Here is a 20,068-nt window from a genome sequence, read left to right as displayed (position 1 = left end):
CTTCCCTGCTTTTCTCCACCATATAGCAGCCTCCCCACTGAAAATGCTTTACTGAGTGTCAAGTGGGAGAATGGACTGTGCCAAACGGGGCGAGCTTTTTTTGTGCCATATGTGGAAGGAGAAAGAGTGGGGGTACTTGAAAGTCAAGTGAAGGCACCTTCAATGAGAAGTCACAGAGAGAGAGAGAGAAATAAAAAGCTGTACTCCATCACTTGGCCTGCCAATGGTGAAACGGCAGAGCAATGGATTTGTCAGTGGTTCAGCCAGCAGATCTCCTTTCCCACCCCAAAGCATAAAGCTAACTCTGCTAGATTTTTAAACAGCCCCACTACCTCTTCAATTGTACCCATAGGACACCACAATATTTAAAACTTGCAAAACTGCTCATAGAATGTCAACCCATCCTCAAATGACTCCATACTGTTTCTGTATGTATTTATATATACATGCCTGTTTGCATTCAAGGCCTATAATGAGGATACATTTCAGTGTTCTGCATTGCAGACTTTCCCTGCTTGAGAACTTTGTGTTGTTCATAATGCACTAGAATTATTAAACTTTTTTTTAAAAGGAACTTACAATAAAAGAAACTGTGTATTATGCTACACACACACACACACACACACACACACACACAGGAAAAATATCTATAACAGTTGAATCAGATACCCTACTACGTAATTTGGCCTCACATTCTTGTATAAAGCAGCCCCTTTCCATTTCAAACATACTTTCATTACACACTCCCTATTTCATCCATAATGCTCATGTTAGTTTACTTAAGACAGCTGTATCCCTTAATTCTACATACCATTCTCTTAATTTAGGTATTTGCTGAGTCCTCCAATATCTGACATAAATTAAATCTGGCTGTTTTAATCAGGGCTGTTCCAAGACATTTTGCTGCCTGAGGCAACAAGATGGCAGCCTCCACCATCCCATATACAAAAACCAACAACTGGTGATGGGATGTAGTCTTCCATGGCACCTGAGGGCTAGCTTAGGGAGTAAAATATGATCTGCATGGGTCAAATAGCTCTGTATGCCCTCTACCCCTTTGCTGCCTGCAGGGCTGCCTCACTTATCTACGGTCATATGGAACAAAGCCCCTTTTAATCACTATCAATATTGTTACCAATAATACTATGGTTTCTAACCCCAGTCTCCCAGTCTGTAACTACAGAACCACCAACAATGGACTATTTTATCAAACTGAATTCCCACTACTGTGGGTATTGTTTTAATTCATGAATTGTTGCAGCCTTAATTCTTACTGGGAGTCCAGTTTCATTTACCAATTGAAATTTCTTTAAACTAAATCTGACTTCTGAAAGTCCTGCTGGGTTTTTACTGTCTTGCACAGAATCACAAACTGCTGGCCAAACATTTTAATAACTGTGAGACAGGGACAAAAACCAGCTTCTGGTCTTGGACTTGTAGTGCCTCACCAGGACAAAATGGCAGCTTTGCCAAGTAAGATGAATTAGGCAGACACAAAGATGCAGAAGTTTAAATTCTATAGTTGCATGAAATAGTAGCCCTTTGTCTTTTACAGCTCATTATATGGTTGCTATATTATTTAATAGGCGACAGTAAAATCCAAATTTAGCAAAGTGCAACGTTCTGTTTTAAGACATTTCCATTGCTTAAGAGACAGAAAAGGAGATGAAAGAGGGGTGTCTTTTGCATGCACACACGCAGGTAGAAACACACACTCAATTTTAGATCATTTAAAAAACCTGATAGTTAATTTTCATTACTTTCATATATGTTCTATTAATTTTCTCAGGCCAAAGAATTACATGAAAGCATACTGCTCTATACTTTCTTGCACCATGACATCCCTCAAAAACATGCACATTGCAACCCTAGCCAAGAGAGAAATTATATATGCCCAGTGCTACAAATAGATGCCTGGATTTCCACACCATAGATTATTAAAATATATACTGGTAAATGTTTCTATTAGGAAAGGTGGGAGGGAGGGAGGGAGCATAGCTGTCAAGTGTCCTTTATTTGAAGGGACAGTCCCTTATTCCAGCACCATGTCCCGCTGCTGTCCCTTATTGATGGATGTCCCTTAAATGATGTCCCTTAAATTTCAAAGGAAGCAGCTCCTCTCCCTCCCTCCCTGCCGGCCAGAGAGGAGGGAGGCTCCAACGGTGTTGCTTGGCTGCGTTGCTCACCCAATAAGAAGTCTAAGAACGACTGGGAGGTGGAACTTGCATGCCTTGTGTGTGGCTAGTTAATGCAAGCTGAGGGGTTTTTTGAATGCTGGACGCCATTTTGTTACATGTGCTGCTGCAAACTTTGCAGTGCAAAGCCAGGCCGGGGAGCCATCTTAAGCTGAGGCTGCATAGGCCTTGCGGTGCATGTGATTCAGATTCTATTCAGTTGAACCTCTGGTTACAAAGTTGGTTGGACACTGTTCTCAAAGCTAGCAGCATGAGTTTGACCAGACTGCAGGAGGACAGGAAGACTGGAGTGCCTGGAACAGGTGAGGCTGCAGGTCCCTTATTTTGGCTGCTGGTCCCTTATTTTCAAATCTGTAAGTTGACAGCTATGGGAGGGAGGGAGGGAGGGAGAATTTTGTAAGAGCTCAGAAGGCATTTTGCTGAGACCAGAATATAGATATTGTTATAAGTTTAAAGGGGGAGTAGGCTGCAAGACAAGACTCTTCTAATGCCTACCCCCACCTTTCTAATTCCTGGACCCAGCATGGATTCAATTGCTGGAATAGCTAGGCAAGCCTGGTAATGGCCCGCTAAGTATGGGTTGTTAAGGTGACAAAGGGAGTGGCTCTGTGCCACAGGGCAAATGGGTGGGCCTCCCGTATGTCTCTTGGAAAGAGAGAAGGCCAGAGTTGAAAGTTGAGTTATGTGAGCTAGAAGGGAGAAGAAAAAGTTGTGAGCTTGGAAGTGAGAGGGAGTCAGAGCAATGTTTGAAAAAGCTATGGAAGAAGCAAGACCCCTTTGGGGTACTGATGCTGTGAACCCCTCCACTGCAGGCTCAGGTTGTATATTTGTGTGAATAAGCCATATATCATAAAGACACAACAGTCTCTGTTGGGCCTCATTCCAAAAGGAAACACTGATTAAGTGTCTAGGACACTCAGTGATTGGGGTGGCATGCAACACTATGAAACAGTTGCAATGAACAGAAAGCAGAGAGCATCCCATGGCCAGTTTGGATATGAAAAACCCTTTCTTCGGTTCAGAATACATGGAATATGGTAAGGTATTTTCAAGTCAATACTGCTATATGTGGCACATAGCTGCAAAAATTGTGCAGTCATTTTATTAAAAATAGCATAACAGACTTATTGTAAGTGGACACTACAGTATTGGACATATTTCCTGTTCCTGGAATACAAATCATAAGATCAAATAATTATTTTCCTCTGTTAGTCTTCTACTAATAAAAAGATTTGATCTTCTGGTAAGTTGTCAAATGGGAAACATTCTAGGAATCCAGGCATATCATCATTCTCTCAATTCCTGATGCGCTACATAGCCAAAATGGCATCATCCACACAGAAGTGGGAGGTATCAAGAAGCAGTATTTCATGTTAGAAATGTGGTGAATATCCAGTTTACCCTGGTAGATCTAGCATTGCAAGTCTGAGCAGTACTCATGGCATCCACTAAGAGGGCTGCAGCTATCTGACAGGCAATATTCTCAGTTATTAATATTGCAACTTTTGTGGACTATAGCAACCCATTTACCCATAACTCAAAGGATGAAGGTTTGAAAATAGGATTGCAATCTGATTAATGGGGGAGAATGTTAAATGCACCTTTGGTGTCAGTACGTCTCTCTGAAGTGTTCTTTAGAAAGTGTTTTTTCCCCCTGCACACCAGGCTCCATAAATTTTCATTGATTCCCATCACATGGTGAATAACAAAAAAATCAACCAAATAAGGGAAAATCACTTCTAGAGCTTCAGTAATTATTTTGCCTTTTACTGATATAGTAAATTTTACACAGAAGGACCCAGTCCCACAAACATTCTGGCACTGAATAACTCCATTTACTAGACTTTTAACATGTGGCTGAATATTGAATTCCTTGAGGAAGAAAGCCTTTGACTAACTGAATATATATAAAATTCCAGTTCCTATGTCATATAGCACCTATAAGAAACAAATACAATAATTTGCCATGTAATTGACTATTTGAGGTTGTGGCTATCTCATAATGGATAATTCCAAGTTAGGGACTGTAGCAAAGATGGGAAAACCTTGGCCCTACAGATGTTTTATGAAACCTGCAGCCCATCAGCCCAGGCAATGATCAGGGGTGGTAGGAATTGCAGTTTAACAACATCTGAACTGCCACTGATTTCCAAAGATTTAGGATCCAAGGACAGAGAGCAGTAATATACCAAAGCCTGTTTATTGGTATCTATTATGAATTGCATTTTGAATAAAAGGTGGTGTTTCAATTTAACATACAGTAATAATAAAAAATTAAAATTATTTATGTTTATTTTATTTGTTACTTTTATATACGACCCTTCATCTCTGAGCAGTTCACAGGATAAAAGACAAGTAAATAGTTAAAACAAAAACATCAAAACAATAACCACCCCCATAAACTATAAACACAAGTTAGTATCTAAAACAAAAACAGCAACCCCCTTATAAACTATAAAACTCTTTTGAATGGCTACTCTCAAGTGAATTTGGTTATATAAAAAGGAAAAGACAGAGGTACTAAAAGCAAGTCAATTTGATAAAAGTTCCGTAATTTTGACTACAAATAGTAAACTGTAAGTTGACAAAAATATGCAAGCTTCATAAGTGATTCAAGATAGGAAGAAAAAAGTAAAGTACATTGAAAGGCTCAGTAGGGGTTTTTTTTGGGGGGGGGGAATAGGAGTCACCTACCAGCTTTCCATCCAAACCAATTGGACCCTAGGATAATCAGAAGCCAAAAGGACATAAAATTGTTAAATCAAATGATTGCTGTTGTCAGGGTAAATGCAAACTTGTGGAAAAGTTTAGGCTATTATTTGCTGATTGTCGGCAGTGAGGTGCAATGCCCTTAGGGTATCTCAGTCAGCAAAGCTGAGAGAAAGCAACAGCAGGGGAAGCAGATATAGAAAGGTATTAATCAGAACAGGATGTTGGAAAGTCACCAGGCAGTTGTTGGTGCTCGACAAGGAGGAGTTCGTGAAAGCTAGACTTGCAAGCCAGAAATGTTATTTTGGAACACAATATATGAAATAATGCATCTGGCTTTTATTTTTCCTTCTGAACAACTAGGTAGCTAAATGAGGTGAACTGTGTACTATTAGGCTGCTACCACAACTATAGCTTCAAAAACACATCTTGAGTGTAAATACTTGTCTCTTGGAGGTTGGATGCAATTCAAGGGTGAGGTAATTAAACTTGTTTATGTTATGAAAGATGCACTGTCCAATAACCAGCGGGTGCCAACAGGGTTTTCTTGAACCTTGTACTGAATGTAGACTGAGCCCTTCAAACCACTCACAGAAAAGGCCACAGATTTGCATAAAATTTGCATAGATTTGAGGTATTATACTAATTTACTGCCATTTGATGAATTGGAGAGGGATCAATAATAGTCAGTTTAAGTTCTCTTTCTCCTAAACTTCCCTTTCCTAAATAGTCTTTCTGTAAGTATTTGAGCATCTTGATTTCCCATGTACCAACATTTATTGTGGCGATCTCTTTAGATTGACAAATTCACCAATATGGATTCTAGAATGATGTTTTACATCATATACTGTCTTCTGAATATATGTTTCCCTTACTAACTTTCAGAATAAGATTGGCTTATTTATTTCTACAGGGTCAAGACTTTTAGCTCAGAATGGTCTCTCTGGCTTTTGGAATGGGGGAGCAGGGTTTTGTGCTTTAAGAAAATCAGAAATTACAGTATTTACAGAGATTAAATCAATAGTAATGGAAATTGACATTCAAAGGGGCTTCACAAATGAGGGGAAAATGTTTTGGTTGGTTGTTGTTTTTGTAAAAAAAAAGAAAGAAAAGCTTTAATGTCAACTTTTTTAATATTGCTGCAGATTGTCTTAGTCCATCATAAAGCAGATGAAGTGATCAAATTTCACAGCTGGAAGAAATAGTCTGGAGTTAACAGATGGAAGCTGTTTATGCAGTATGATTTGGGTTCCACAGAACCTTAAGGACATGCCACATGGAAAAACAACTTCCCTTCGGTATTAACATTTAAGCTTTTTCTATAAATGAAAGCAATGTGTTTTAAGTTTATTCAAATGAGTTCTCAGTTCTATCTGCTTATTTATATGTCCTTAACGTAAGTCAGCCCCATACATATATTCATACATAACAGCACAATAATGGCCTTTTCTTTGGGCTGATGTTTCGTTAACACCCTCAGATAATTACATTCACAGACTTGCACCCACAACTGGGGCTAGAATTCAAAAGAGCTCCCAGGCTCGCAAAACATTTCTGACAATCTGCCCAGGGGTGACACAAAGGAAGCTACTGTGCTCCAAGCACTTTTGAAAAATCTGACCTTGAATCGAGGCTGTATTCTTTTGAAAACATGTCTCTAAATTTGGATGTTGAACACTTGAAAATCAAACCCCTGGGGGATTTTGGGAATCTGTCCCATATACACTAATGCAATAATTAAACATTGGCTGCCATTTGAAGCATATTTACTATGAAGTACATTCCACTGTATTCAAACATGACTGTGAATGTATTTAGAACCGGGCTGTTTATCACTGTGGACAATTGTGCAGGCAGAAAAGGAGGGTGTCTGAGGGATTCTTGGCTGGAAAGACGACTTATTTCCACAGAGTGCTATATAAATATTTGCTAGCTAATCCTCACCTCTGTGGTGAGGTATGTTGTGCAAATGGATAGAGAGATAAATCCTTTAAAATGCCTCCTCTAGGGCTCTCTCAGCCAGTAGTAAGCTTAACAAGTTTGGTCCACAGCAGAATAAAACCTTTTACAGTACAATCCTATACCCACTATCCTGGGAGTAAGTTCTGAATAGAAGATGTAAAGGACTACAATGTCAATCAAAGTGACCTTTCTTCAGCTGTCTCCATCACCTCCTTATCTTGTATATTTATTTTCCACATATCTGAGTTTGTTCACCTGCTTTCTCCTCCTGAATAATTTTGTGTGCATGGACAACCATGTATGGAACAGACAGGATAGAAAATGAACTGTGCCTGAGGAACCTGCAACCTTTCACCTGCAAGAACCACCATTTGTGATCTCCCTAGAAAATGTACAAAAAATTTACAGTATTGAGCTTGTCCATGTCCCTTGCTCACAAGAAGCCTTGCAAGCTGATCTGGATATTTATTCACTTTTTTAACCCGGCGGGCAGGGAAATCGTTTAAACAATTTTTAAAAAACGCTCTCCTATCAGATGGTCAAAGAAATAAACAACTACCTGACTTTTAGAAGACATCTGAAAGCAGCACTGTTTAGGGAAGTTTTTAATGTTTGATGAATTATTGTATTTTAATATTTTGTTGGAAGCCGCGGGTTTGAAATAAGATGTTGTTGTTGTTGTTAAAATTTAAATTGCTTTGAAGAAGAGATGTCAGAGGGCTTCTTTTTGTCCATACACTCAGGAAGGGGTGGCACATCATAAAGTACCACCATTTCCAGGGGTTTTTTAGTCAAAAGTTTTTAACAAGTATGGCAATTGCTATGCTTTCTAGCCACTGCAGGCAGCTAGGGTTTGTTGTTTAAAAGAAGGAAAGAACCCAAGAATTTATTGGGCTACCTTATGCAAATGTAGGTTGGTGATGAACCGTCCTCTGGGAATAATAATAATAATTTATTACTTATACCCCACCCATCTGGCTGGGCCTTCCCAGCCACTCTGGGCAGCTTCCAACAGAATATTAAAAACACAATAAAACATCAAGCATTCTGTGGGGAGGGAGGAGGAGCGACGGCAGAAGGGGCGCCTCTGCTCACCAGCTCCCTCTCCTTCCCAATGGGTGGCTCCGCGTCGCCACAAGCATACCCGGCATATAAGACGACCCCTGACTTTGGAGAAGATTTTCTGGGATTCAAAAATAGTCTTATACACCAGAACATACAGTAATTGGTTATCATACTTGCACCATCTCGCTTATTTTCTCACAAATACAATAAATAGTCCTCTTCTCGCCAGGAAAGAAATCATTTACTTTACTCAATTCAACAGGTCTATTTTAGGGTAAATGCTTAAGGAGTCTAGCTACAAGAATTATCTCAATCTGCAAATCATTTGTACATCGTACTGTGACAACTCTTGAGCACGTGACCAAAACCAATTTTATTCACTGAATGGAAAATATATCAGTGGATAAAAGAAAGCCACATAGAGATTTGTATTTATAAGAGAGGTTAATATTAATAAGAGGTTCATATTAAAATGCCAATTTTAAAAGCTTTTCTGTGTTAAACAGCACTTGCACATTATTCAGTTTAGATTCAGGTAAGATGAAAGATGGAACATGTTTCTGATAACCTTTCCTCTGCTGGTTCACGATTCACTCTGCTGCTGTTCGTCATGAAACCCATTAAAAATAAATGATCTCCATTTCTTCTTCCTACCTAAGTTAATTATATGTTTAGCAATAGTCGCTTTATATTGGGTGCTTTTATGTGATTCCCCAGTAGTCTGATGAGATTTCTTTGTTACAGGAAATTTGGAATTCAGGTAGGTAGGCTAATGTGTTCTTGCTAAGCTTCTCCCTGCTGCCTTCCCTTTCATAGAGGAGTTACTCTACATGCTAAATCCTTTCTAGTAATGAAACTCGCTGCTGCTTCTGCTGGAATGAGTATAAGTGGACTGTTGTTAAAAGCAGCAATAGAAAGAAACTACTTTCACCCACCCCAAGGTCCTGTGCTGGATCTCAAACATATCCAGACCAGGGGGGGGGGTTTTCAGCCAGAACACACCGAAACTCAGTCCTGGCATTCCTCAGGTGGGCACCATTGCCATTATAAGAGAACAAGGGAGGCGTTCATGGTGAATTATCAGAGCTCCAAGTCTCTTAACAAAGTAAAGTTCCCAAAATTATTTTGGGGAAGTTGTGAGTTTTAAATGTATGGTATGGACATGACCAAAGGTTCTGATAGACCACATGGTTTGCCTGCAGAAGGTCCCAGTTCAATTCCCAAGATCTTCATGGAGGTTTGGGGAAAGCCCTGTTTGAAACCCTGGAGAACCACTGCTAGTCAGTGTAGACCAGGCTTCCTCAGCCTTGGCCCTCCAGATGTTTTTGGCCTACAACTCCCATGATCCCTAGCTAACAGGACTAGTGGTCAGGGATGGTGGGAATTGTAGTCTCAAAACATCTGGAGGGCTGAGGTTGAAGAAGCCTGGTGTAGACAATGCTGGCCTACATGGTTCTGACTCAGTGCAAAGCACCTTCCTGTGTTTTTCAGTGCTGTCTAACATCAACAGTTAGTGATTCTTCATGGTTTCAAACAGTAATCTCCCTTAGCCCTACCTAAGAGCTGCTGGCGACTGAATCTGGGACTTTCAGTAGGCACAGCCTGTGCTCTACCGTTGGATTACGTCTCCTTTCCTTGCTTCAGCAGCAACCGTTCTGGCTAACAATTATGGTAGTTCCAATTGGCCTAAAATGTCTAAAGGTATAGCAGTTCTAGGAAATCTTCTTTGGTATAGAAGACTGCAGAGCACACCATACTAGGAAGTGAAGAACTGTCCACTTCTTTGGGAACCAAACAGGCAAAACTCCAGCAGCCACATTCAAGTGTCTAGCAAGGTTTCTGTGAAACCCTGTTAAGTGAAGGGAACGTCTGGGATAAGTGGCCACTTACACATTGAGAATACAAATGTTTTGCCTAACCTTGCTGCCAGAAACAGTGCCAGTGTTATAACTTCCTTTAAAAACTTCCTTTAATCAAGGATCCTAGGGCAGAACAGAAATTGCAACAAGACACAGAACAAAAATTGGAGACATTAAAACCAAAACATCACCAATAAACAAAATAGACTTCCACATATTTAAGCAATACACAATTCCATAGCCTAGCATCTCATCTATCTCCAAAGGCCAAATGGAATGGATATGTCTTCTTCAGCGGATGTTTACCGTATTTTTCGCTCTATAACACGCACCAGACCATAACACGCACGTAGTTTTTAGAGGAGGAAAACAAGAAAAAAAATAGTCTAAACAAAATAGTGGATATATGATTTTTGTGGTTCATGCTGTGGCCACAGACATGTGATCTGACAGTGAGTTTGGGGTAGCCCAATGCAAAAATCCTGAGGATCCATGTGGATCCATGCTTTGTAACCACGGAGGAGGGAAGGAAGGGGAACCATGGATCCTCTGCTCACGACTGCAGCAGATCCCCTCCCACCCGCAGGCATTCGCTCCATAACACGCACAGACATTTCCCCTTACTTTCTAGGAGGAAAAAAGTGAGTGTTATGGTGCAAAAAATACGGTAATCACTTCCAGGCTGTGATTAAACTGGTATCCCCAGATACCTAAAAAGAATGCCATAGAGGATGGATAGAAAGCATATACTAGGCTATCATCCTTATTCTTAATTTATTTGGTAAGTGATATCCATAATATCATTTACCAGATATCATAAACTGGTTTGTTTTCGTTTTGCTTTGTTTGTTGGATGCTTAGGCACGGTGAACATGTGTGAAGCATTTTTTTTTATAAAGCAGAAAGAAGCCTTCTGCCCCATACTTAAATGCCTAATTTCTTTTCGAAGAAACTGAAGCCCTCATATCTTTAAATAGAAAGCACATGGCCAATTCATCAATGCCAATGCCATTCTGTGAATATATTTGATGTGGCTAGTGCCTTGTTGATGAGAAAACAATAAACTGTGAAAAATGTCACTTCTCAAAAATTAGCTGGCTGGAATTCAGCGGGAGATGGATTGTTGTAACAGCTGTGGCATGATGACTTTGATGAATTAGATTTTTGTTCTGTCCTGGTATAATTCTGAATAAACGCTATCTCTCCCCCTCCCTCCACCTTGGCACGATGTAAATCATTAATATACCAAAGCAATTCTAAACAGCAATCTGTTCCATTATCTCCCACTTAATAAGCAACCAGTTTTCCACTGGGCATACCCATTATGTCAAGGTGTGCAAGTGAGAGAAGGGGGAGAGCCAATATGTTTTTCTGTGGTGGCCCCATGACTCTGGTATTCATTGCCTGCAGACTTCTAGAAAGCTACCACACTCCACTCCTTGAACACCTTTTCTTTCCAGGTGGGCTAAGCATGAGTGGCATTTCCTTTACATTTGTGCTTCTTTTAGCTGTTGGCTTTGCTCAAATTGTGTTTAGATTTGGAGCCGGGCATGTACATTGTGTTTTTAGTGCTGCTGATTTACTAATGTGGTGGAGGTTTTCAGAAGCTGCATCGTATTTTTTAAACATTATTATTGAAACTTTTAGATTGAAACAATTTTAGATTATTATGTAAATTGCCTTGTGAGAGTTTTACTCAGAAAGGTAGCCTACAAATATATAGGGGGGGTATCTTTTGGGCTAGGCTTTTCCTAATTGTAACCACTGGGGAAAGTGAACAAACCTCAATGAACTGCAGGATTTGTCCTTCCATTTAAGATGCGGGTGGAGAACCCTGTTCTCTTCAAGGGCCACATTCAATTGTGGACAACCTTCTGGAAGCTGCATGTCATTGGTGGTGGGGGAGGGGAGCAGAGGCAAAAGTGGAAGTGACTCTCACTTTTGTATAGTAGGTGAAATTTCAGCCACACAAAAGCCATAGGATTCTAAACACAAACCTTTCCATCCAGGCAAGCAAGAGGAATTACCATGGTTCCAGAAGACATTCCAGTCAGTCAGGGGTGCCAACTTGGAAAAAAATATATTGTGGGGGCCCAGGTAAGCTCTGCCCTGCATAATCAGTCACATGACACAATGCACACACACAATTTGAATAGGAACGCCCATCAACACTGTGGGAGCTTGGCCCCCTCAAGTATTTTATTGTGGGGGCCGAAGCCCCCATGGCCCCTAGGAGATGGTTCCTATGCAGTCAGGTGAAAGCACTTGAAGAGGCCACAGAACTGGGTGATAAGGGGTGCATTGTAGGGTGTTGGACTAGATGACCCTCAGGGTCCCTTCCACACCCCTACAATTTTGTGATTATATGTTGCCTCAGTCATCTCCTCTTACAGTGGCTCTGCCCCCTTCCTCAGGAGACTTAAAGGTAAAGGGACCCCTGACCATTAGGTCCAGTCGTGGCCGACTCTGGGGTTGCGGCGCTCATCTCGCTTTATTGGCCAAGGGAGCCAGTGTACAGCTTCCGGATCATGTGGCCAGCAGGATTAAGCCACTTCTGGTGAACCAGCGCAGCACACGGAAACACCGTTTACCTTCCCACCGGAGAGGTACCTATTTATCTACTTGCACTTTGACGTGCTTTCAAACTGCTAGGTTGGCAGGAGCAGGGACTGAACAACGGGAGCTCACCCCATCGCAGGGATCTGAACCGCCAACCTTCTGATTGGCAAGTCCTAGGCTCTGTGGTTTAACCCACAGTGCCACCCCCGTCCCTTTAGGAGACTTATGCAAGCCTTAAAATGAGCCCATAGCTCATTTTGGAGTTGCGTGCTCCTGTGTGGCTGTGGGGCAGGAGAAACCATGGGAGAGTCATTCCCATTGTCTGAGGATAATGGGACAGCCACGTCTTCAGACCAGAAAGTGTAGAAGGGAGTGCTGATGACTGAAGAAGCCATCCAAGACATGTTGACATAAAAGCATATAATTTCTTCATTTGGTCCTCATTGTTTCTCACTCTTCGTTAATTCAAGGATAGGAAGCTGCACTGGTTAATTTAGTTCAGTGTTGTCCACACTGACTGGCAGCAGCTCTACAAGGGTTCTTGATTAGGGACATTACCAACTCTACCTGGAGGTGCCAGGGACTGGACCCGGGACCCGGGATGCTCTACCACTGAGCTACAATCATTTCTAAACAACCAAGTCTGCAACTTGCTTCTTGTTCCAAAAAGAAGTCTTTTTCTTTCTTGTTAAAGCAGGTCACAATTCTGTTTCAAAAGATCCAGAGAGGTTTTTTTTAAAAAGTAACAATAAACTACCGTATTTTTCGCTCTATAGGACGCACCAGAGTTTTTAGAGGGGGAAATCAAGAAAAAAATATTATTTTTCCCCCAGCCCCAAAGAGCAGTGGACAGGCTGTGTGCAGACTATCCACTTCTCCCAGAGCTTCTCGGGGCAGCGGGGGAAGCCCAGGCCCCCCCCCCAGCCCCAAAGAGCAAAGAAGCCAAGACAGTGAGCGGGATCCATCCCGCTGGCTGTCTTGGCTTCTGCCATAACCGCGCAACCTCTCCAGCCGGGAGCTAAACCTCTCCAGCGTGGCTAAAGAAGTATGGCTAAAGAAGCCAAGACAGTGAGCACGATCCATCCCGCTCGCTGCCTTGGCTTCCTCTTTAGCCTTGCACAGCCTCCCCTGGCTGGAGAGGTTGCATGTGGCTATGGCAACTCCCCACCTCCTGCAAAAGCCCACAGGAGCCGCGTACCCTTTAAGGAGCGTGCGGCTCCTGCGGGCTTTTCTACAAGGAGTGAAAAGGGACTGACTGGCCACATCAGTCCCTTCTCCCTCCTGGGGAAAAGCCCGGGGCTTTTCCTGCCTGCCTCCCCCCGGCGTTCTCTCCATAGGATGCACAGACTTTTCCCTTTAGTTTTTAAGAGGGAAAAAGTGTGTCCTATGGAGCGAAAAATACGGTAAATTCCAGGGGTGGGGGGGGTGGTTTTTTTTTTTAAAAAAAAAGATATTAGCACTATTGCCCTGGTTCAGGGATCTTAAAGTATCAGCAAATGAAGTCTGTAATTGCTTAGCCCTATGGGCAAATTATACTAGCTATGAAATCAAGCAGAGTTACTCCTCTTTGGGCTCCAGAGTAAAAGCATTGCCCTTAATCTGTAATGCTGCCTGTGAGATTCGTCCCCCTCACCCTCTTTCTCTGTTGTTCGTGAAAAGGGCTGCTGTGCTCCATTGCACCCTCATCACTGGAGTTCAAGGTAATTGATTGCAGGTTGTGCATCTGGAACAGGATACAACATATTTCTCACTGCGGATCTGAAATTATCCAAATAACTCAAAATGGCATGACTGTGCCCCTGTTTCCCGTTTTATGGGAGAGCTCCTTTGAAAGGCACAGCAGGACCACAATCACAGACAGTTCACCACCACTGCCAGCATGTGAACTCTATTCCAGCAACAGGGCTGTCTTGCTTCAACTTAAGAAGCAAACCAATTTTCTGTTCCTCTTTGTACCTATGCCAGGCACTGGTGGTTTAGAGCAAGATCAAATTTCTAGGTACTGAAATGGTTGCTGAAAGCAAGTAAGTACGCATCTCACAAAAGTATACTTGTTGTTGACATCCATCTGTCTCGAGAGACAATCTCCAGGGGTGAAGTCCAACTGCTGCGTTACAAGCACCCTGGGGCACAAGCCTGGGCAATGTGTGTGTTGGTCCAGGGCTGCCCAGACAACAAGAACCCCTCTTGGCCTTGCTGATGTGGTCCAAAGGAAAGCAGAGCAATATATTGGGCACAAGCTTGGCTGCAGGAGTTGCCAGGAGGAGGTGTACAAGGCACCATCCAACCATCTTAGGTACTTGACTGTGAATTTGTGTTGGGTCTACTCCTTAGGCTTTTCTTCTCCCAAAGATATCTCACAAGGCAGCAGAGGGTCAGAGTTTCCTTCTCTTCCTTCCCAAGTTGATGAGCACCATCTGCCCCTCACTTTCCTCTACAGCACATTCAGAAACTGCCTTCTTGACTGTTGGACCCACTACTGGTCTTGTTCACTCAATCCGACAGAGCCTTTCTTAGCGTGCAGGAGAAGTCCCTAACTCACCAAGGCTTTGAAACCCATCGACCACCCTGGCAATGAGCTTGTGTCCACACTCACCTATTTTCTATAGATGACCAATACAACACTGGGCATTTCAGTCTACTATGGCAGTCAGGAGAAAAAGAGCTGCAGATCATTACTGCTAAGACTTGGGTACACCTGCAGAAGATAACCTTCATCTGTGGCAAAATTATGCTGTGTATTCAAGGAGGAAGGCAAATGTCTTTACAAGCCTTATTAAGGCATTTTTTTTACCCATGTGAGCTCCTAAATTTTGAAGGGACCAGAGGAAATTTCAATGCTCACATGTGCATCGGTCACATCTCCCAGCCTACACATGACCAGCATCAGGGGGCTTCATGTAGTAGGATTTCCAAAGGGATGGAAACTTTTCCACTGACCTCTTTATCATTTATTTATAAACCAGCAGGATATCCGCATCAAAGCTAACCCTGTGCATTCCCATGGTTACTGAACATCTGAATAGGGCTATAGTTTAAGGATTTCTAGATGATACATGGTGGATACATACCACAAGATATTTGGGCAATAAGCATGAGCTTAAAAAACTGGATCCCAGATTAAAAGTGCACACATAACTGAGTCTTCTTCCAAAGTAGCATTGGCCGGTGCCTTTCCAGTTTGTCTGCATCCAATAATTCTCCTCTCCTACAAAAACTTGTTCAAATAATCATAAAGGTAAAGGTAAAGGTACCCCTGCCCGTACGGGCCAGTCTTGCCAGACTCTAGGGTTGTGCGCCCATCTCACTCAAGAGGCCGGGGGCCAGCGCTGTCCGAAGACACTTCCGGGTCACGTGGCCAGCGTGACATCGCTGCTCTGGCGAACCAGAGCCGCACACGGAAACGCCGTTTACCTTCCCGCTTGTAAGCGGTCCCTATTTATCTACTTGCACCCGGGGGTGCTTTCGAACTGCTAGGTTGGCAGGCGCTGGGACCGAATGACGGGAGCGCACCCCGCCGCAGGGATTCGAACCGCCGACCTTTCGATCGGCAAGCCCTAGGCGCTGAGGCTTTTACCCACAGCGCCACCTGCGTCCCTCAAATAATCATAACTCACTGCAAAAACTACATCTAAAAATGTTTGCATGAAACAGGTGAAATTGCAAAAAACGCTTCCATTAAATACTCCAAATTTCCTTATTAAATATTAAAATTGTTTGCACAACTGCAATTTTCACTTAAGTCCACATTAACATTGTGTGTGTGTGTGTGTGGCATAAGTTTGATTGTTAACTTGATAAAGGCTGTGTTATTAGCCAATCCTAGCTAGTGATGTCTCTTCATCAGTCCTGCAGTTTCTAAAATAAAGCTATGATAAAATTTTTATGTAAAAGACCAGTTTTAATAAATTGCCAAATCACACATTTGAGTGCTGCCTTGATAAAAAAAGTTACTTATTTGAAATCCAGACTTTTGCCTCCCCTAAATCCACCTCAAACACCAGAAGCTTTCCAACCCTCTAACTACATTTTAAGCTTATTTATACCCACTGTGGAATAAAAAAACAACATATGCTTTTAATCATATCTGGAAAAGCATGATAGAAATACCAGAGCACACTTTACACACGTGAAAGGCAAAAATTCAAAATAAGTGCTCTTCTATCACATTGAGCATGGAGGAAAAGCTCTGGATAATTGATCTGCACAGCTGGAGGTAGAAATGCTTAGGTCATTTCCTATTTAGGGATATGCTGTGGAATGGCTAATGGGTTAGACTACCTGAAGGAAACCACAGCCAATTAGTTCCATTCAAATGGGACCTTTTAAATAATTTCTATTAAACCCCAGTCTTGCACTAAAGCATTGATTAGGAATATATGCACAGGCTATGCTGGTGAAAGATATTAAAACTTACAAATGACCACAGCTGTCTGCAACATGCTCTAATCCACCCCTTCACACTCACCTATGAAAAGTTTAAATGATTGCTCTAATTCTCTGAAAAATCTGCAAGCTGAAATAATCTTGGTAACTGCCAATCAGGAGACACGATACCTGTGTTAAATGAAAACATACCCCTGAACATGACCCTTAATTTTTGAAACGCTAAGACATACTTTACAGCTGTTCAGCAGTATGCGCAGAAGTAGATAGAGCACATTGCTTTGCAGTTTCATTCATTTGGTAACTTCAGTCCAAATGACTATTGGTAGGAAAGGCTCTTGCCTCAAACCAAGAAGCACAGCTTGTCAGGCCACTGGCTTGACTCCAAAAGCATCGTCTCAGATGCATACTCAATATTTTTTCTTGTGTAAGCTCTAATGCTGAAATCATTCTCATTCTCATACACACACAACCTACATTTATATGCATATACAGGATTAGGCTTTTAAGAAAAGTGGTCCAAAGTAAATAAGATCATGAAGAAAAAGCAGTTGCTTTTGCTTTCGGAAGAAAGACCAAGCAACAATGGCCAGGCATCCAGCTTTTCATAGTATGTATCTTTATTTCATTATGCTAGGAGTGCCTAACTCTAAGTCTGACTAGGTAACTGATCTGTCAGTGGAAGTGCAACTCCATCCAAAGTAAGTCATTCCCCTAATTCCTGGCACCAGGAACTAGCACTCTACAGCACCTCTATCTTGTCAGGATTCAACTTTAGTTTATTGGCCCTCATCCATTACTGCCTCCAGGCATGGATTAAGCACCTGTAGTGCTTCATAAACATCCAATGGAAAGGAAAGACCGAACTGGGTGCCATTAACATAATGGTGAGCCCACAGCACAAGCGTTAAGGAGCAAAACAGAAGCCCCCCAGTTGCTACTTTCCAGAACCAGCCAGGCAGGATGGTGCAGAACCATCGTAACACAGTGCCTTCTATTTCTAACCCACAAAGCTAGTTCAGAAAAACACTATGGTTGATCTGAGAGATCAATGAGAGTTAGCAGGATCATACCCCCCCCATTCCTCTAATACAAGCAAAGTTATTTCAGTGCCAAAACTAAGCCTTAAATCAGATTGAAATGAATCTAGATAAGGCACATCCAAAGCTGGCCAGTCATCTCTCTCTCAAGCACCTTGGTATATGTCACACTACTGAGTCCATGGAGGACCTTATGAGGAGAGATATATCAATGCCTCTTTAAGAGCAGCTAGCACAATCCCCTTCCTATAAGGAAACATTTTTCATTCCCCGAACCAACCCAGTGAATACCCACCAACTAGCTTTTATAAGCCACAATGGGCAAAGGTTGAGATTACATGAATACCTACTAGCATCTTGTTCTCTCTTCTTTAGGCCCCAATAACTGAAATGAATCCCAATTAAACAGGCTTGACGATGCCCCTGAAACCTTCATCAGACCTACAGATAGCACTGAACTAGTGGTCTATCTCATTATAAGGCAGCTTCCTGTTTTCACTTTTTAGAATCATGAAATCATGTCAAAAAATACCTACATACAGGTGCAATTTGTCTGCAGGCAAATTCCTTCCTGGGCCCAAATATGGTGACTAAACCATAGCAAAGGCAAATAAAAGCACTGCCCACTTACCAGTGGACAGAGACACCAGATAAACAGTGGGTGGGTTGGACAACCACTTAGGACTGTGCCACAAGCCAGCAGTACAGTCATCTTTTATGCCCTATAAGTGGACTCAACCTAGAACAGGCATAATCAGGTCCACAAGAGGGACATCACATACCCCGATGGCCAATGACTGGGCAGTTTACATTTCAAATTTATTGGTGGGCAACCCCACTAGCATTTTCTCCCCCTCTCCTGCCAATGGCCAAGACCACAGCTGATGTCAGCTGACCATGCAAGACCTCCAGCACTGCAACCTTGACTCCCCAGCAGTGACGCCGGGCAGCAACTACTGCCCCCGTGGAAATTATGGTAAGCCATCTTTTTGTGTATGTCTTCTGTCAAAAAGGGACATCTCACATACACAAAAGTATATATTTGGTTGGTAGTACCTTGACAGTCTTAATTATGATGGATGCATTATTTCATATATTTAAATTTCTCAGATAAAGTTGTAAACATGCAAATGGTACAGAAGTGGGTTATATATGCTGCTTAAAAACTGCTATCCTAAGAGATTTTATGAATTTTCAAATACCGCTGGAATTATCTTTGCTGGAGATGTGTAAAATTAAGTCACTTTTTTTGCAACTGTAGAACTGTAGATTTAGTATCCAAACAAATAGCATTTGAATGAAGAAAACTAATATACAAGATGGATGTACTTTAAGTAATGTTTTAAATTATGGTTTTAAAAAATGATGTCACCATTCTAGAATGTGAAAGTTCAATAGACAGAAATTCAAACAATTGTTATATTGTCTTCCATGTATATATCATGGAATTAGTCTTACTTGCTAGATCCTATGTAAAGATTTGCTAAGAGAAATATAGAAAATGTCTCATTCTGAATTCAGCAGAATACACCAGGGAAGGTTAAATTTCATTATTCAGCCATAGAAAAGCACAAATATAGTTAAGAAAATAATGGTTTTGAAAGTGATACATGCATTCCATTAATATACAGTAGGACAGTTACCGGGTAGCCATTTCGCCCTGGTTGACCCTGGTTGAATGAAATGAAATGGAATGATACTCATTAGGAATACATACAATGATATGTGAGGCTACACACCTGCTTTGTACATTAACAGGAAATGTAACTTTGTATCACTGCTGTCTCTTTTTACAATTATTTATATTCTCTTGCCCTGAAAAGTGCATTTATAGGAACAAAAATGTCGTTTTAAATTCAGTATTTGTTTTTTCAGTCAAGGGTAACAGAATATGCATGCTTACTTAGAAATAAATCCCACTGAATCCAAGGGGGCTTACAGTGTGCGTAGGATTTCGGATGCATTGCTCACGAGTAAGTAACACTGGTTTCAGTGGGATTCACGTATGCAACGGACTGATTGAAGGATTTCAGTTGCCCCTAAAGTACAGTGGTACCTCGGTTTTCGAATGCAATCCATTCTGGAAGACTATTTGAGTTCTGAAACGTTAAAAAACCAAAACTCAATAGCCGACAGCTAGGCTTCATGGTTTTGCACTCAACGGAAGCTGCCTTTCCTGTTTGACTTCCGAGGCGTGCTCAAAAACCAAAGCATTTACTTCTGGGTTTACGGCGTTGGAGTTCCAAAACGTTCATCAACGGAGACATTCGAAAACCGAGGTACCACGGTGTAT

At 41.7% G+C, this 20,068-nt stretch overlaps 1 protein-coding gene across 1 annotated transcript in view; it reads right to left on the bottom strand.

The window, feature by feature from the left end:
- The window catches only part of COL25A1 (collagen type XXV alpha 1 chain), a 320,962-nt gene that overhangs the window by 137,559 nt on the left and 163,335 nt on the right, over positions 1–20,068 (bottom strand). The gene's annotated exons all lie outside the window — the stretch shown is intronic.

Source organism: Podarcis bocagei, assembly GCF_964188305.1.
Source record: "Podarcis bocagei genome assembly, chromosome: 9".
Taxonomy (NCBI): domain Eukaryota; kingdom Metazoa; phylum Chordata; class Lepidosauria; order Squamata; family Lacertidae; genus Podarcis; species Podarcis bocagei.
Note: the sequence above shows the minus strand (reverse complement) of the source record. Positions and strands in the feature narration are given on the sequence as shown.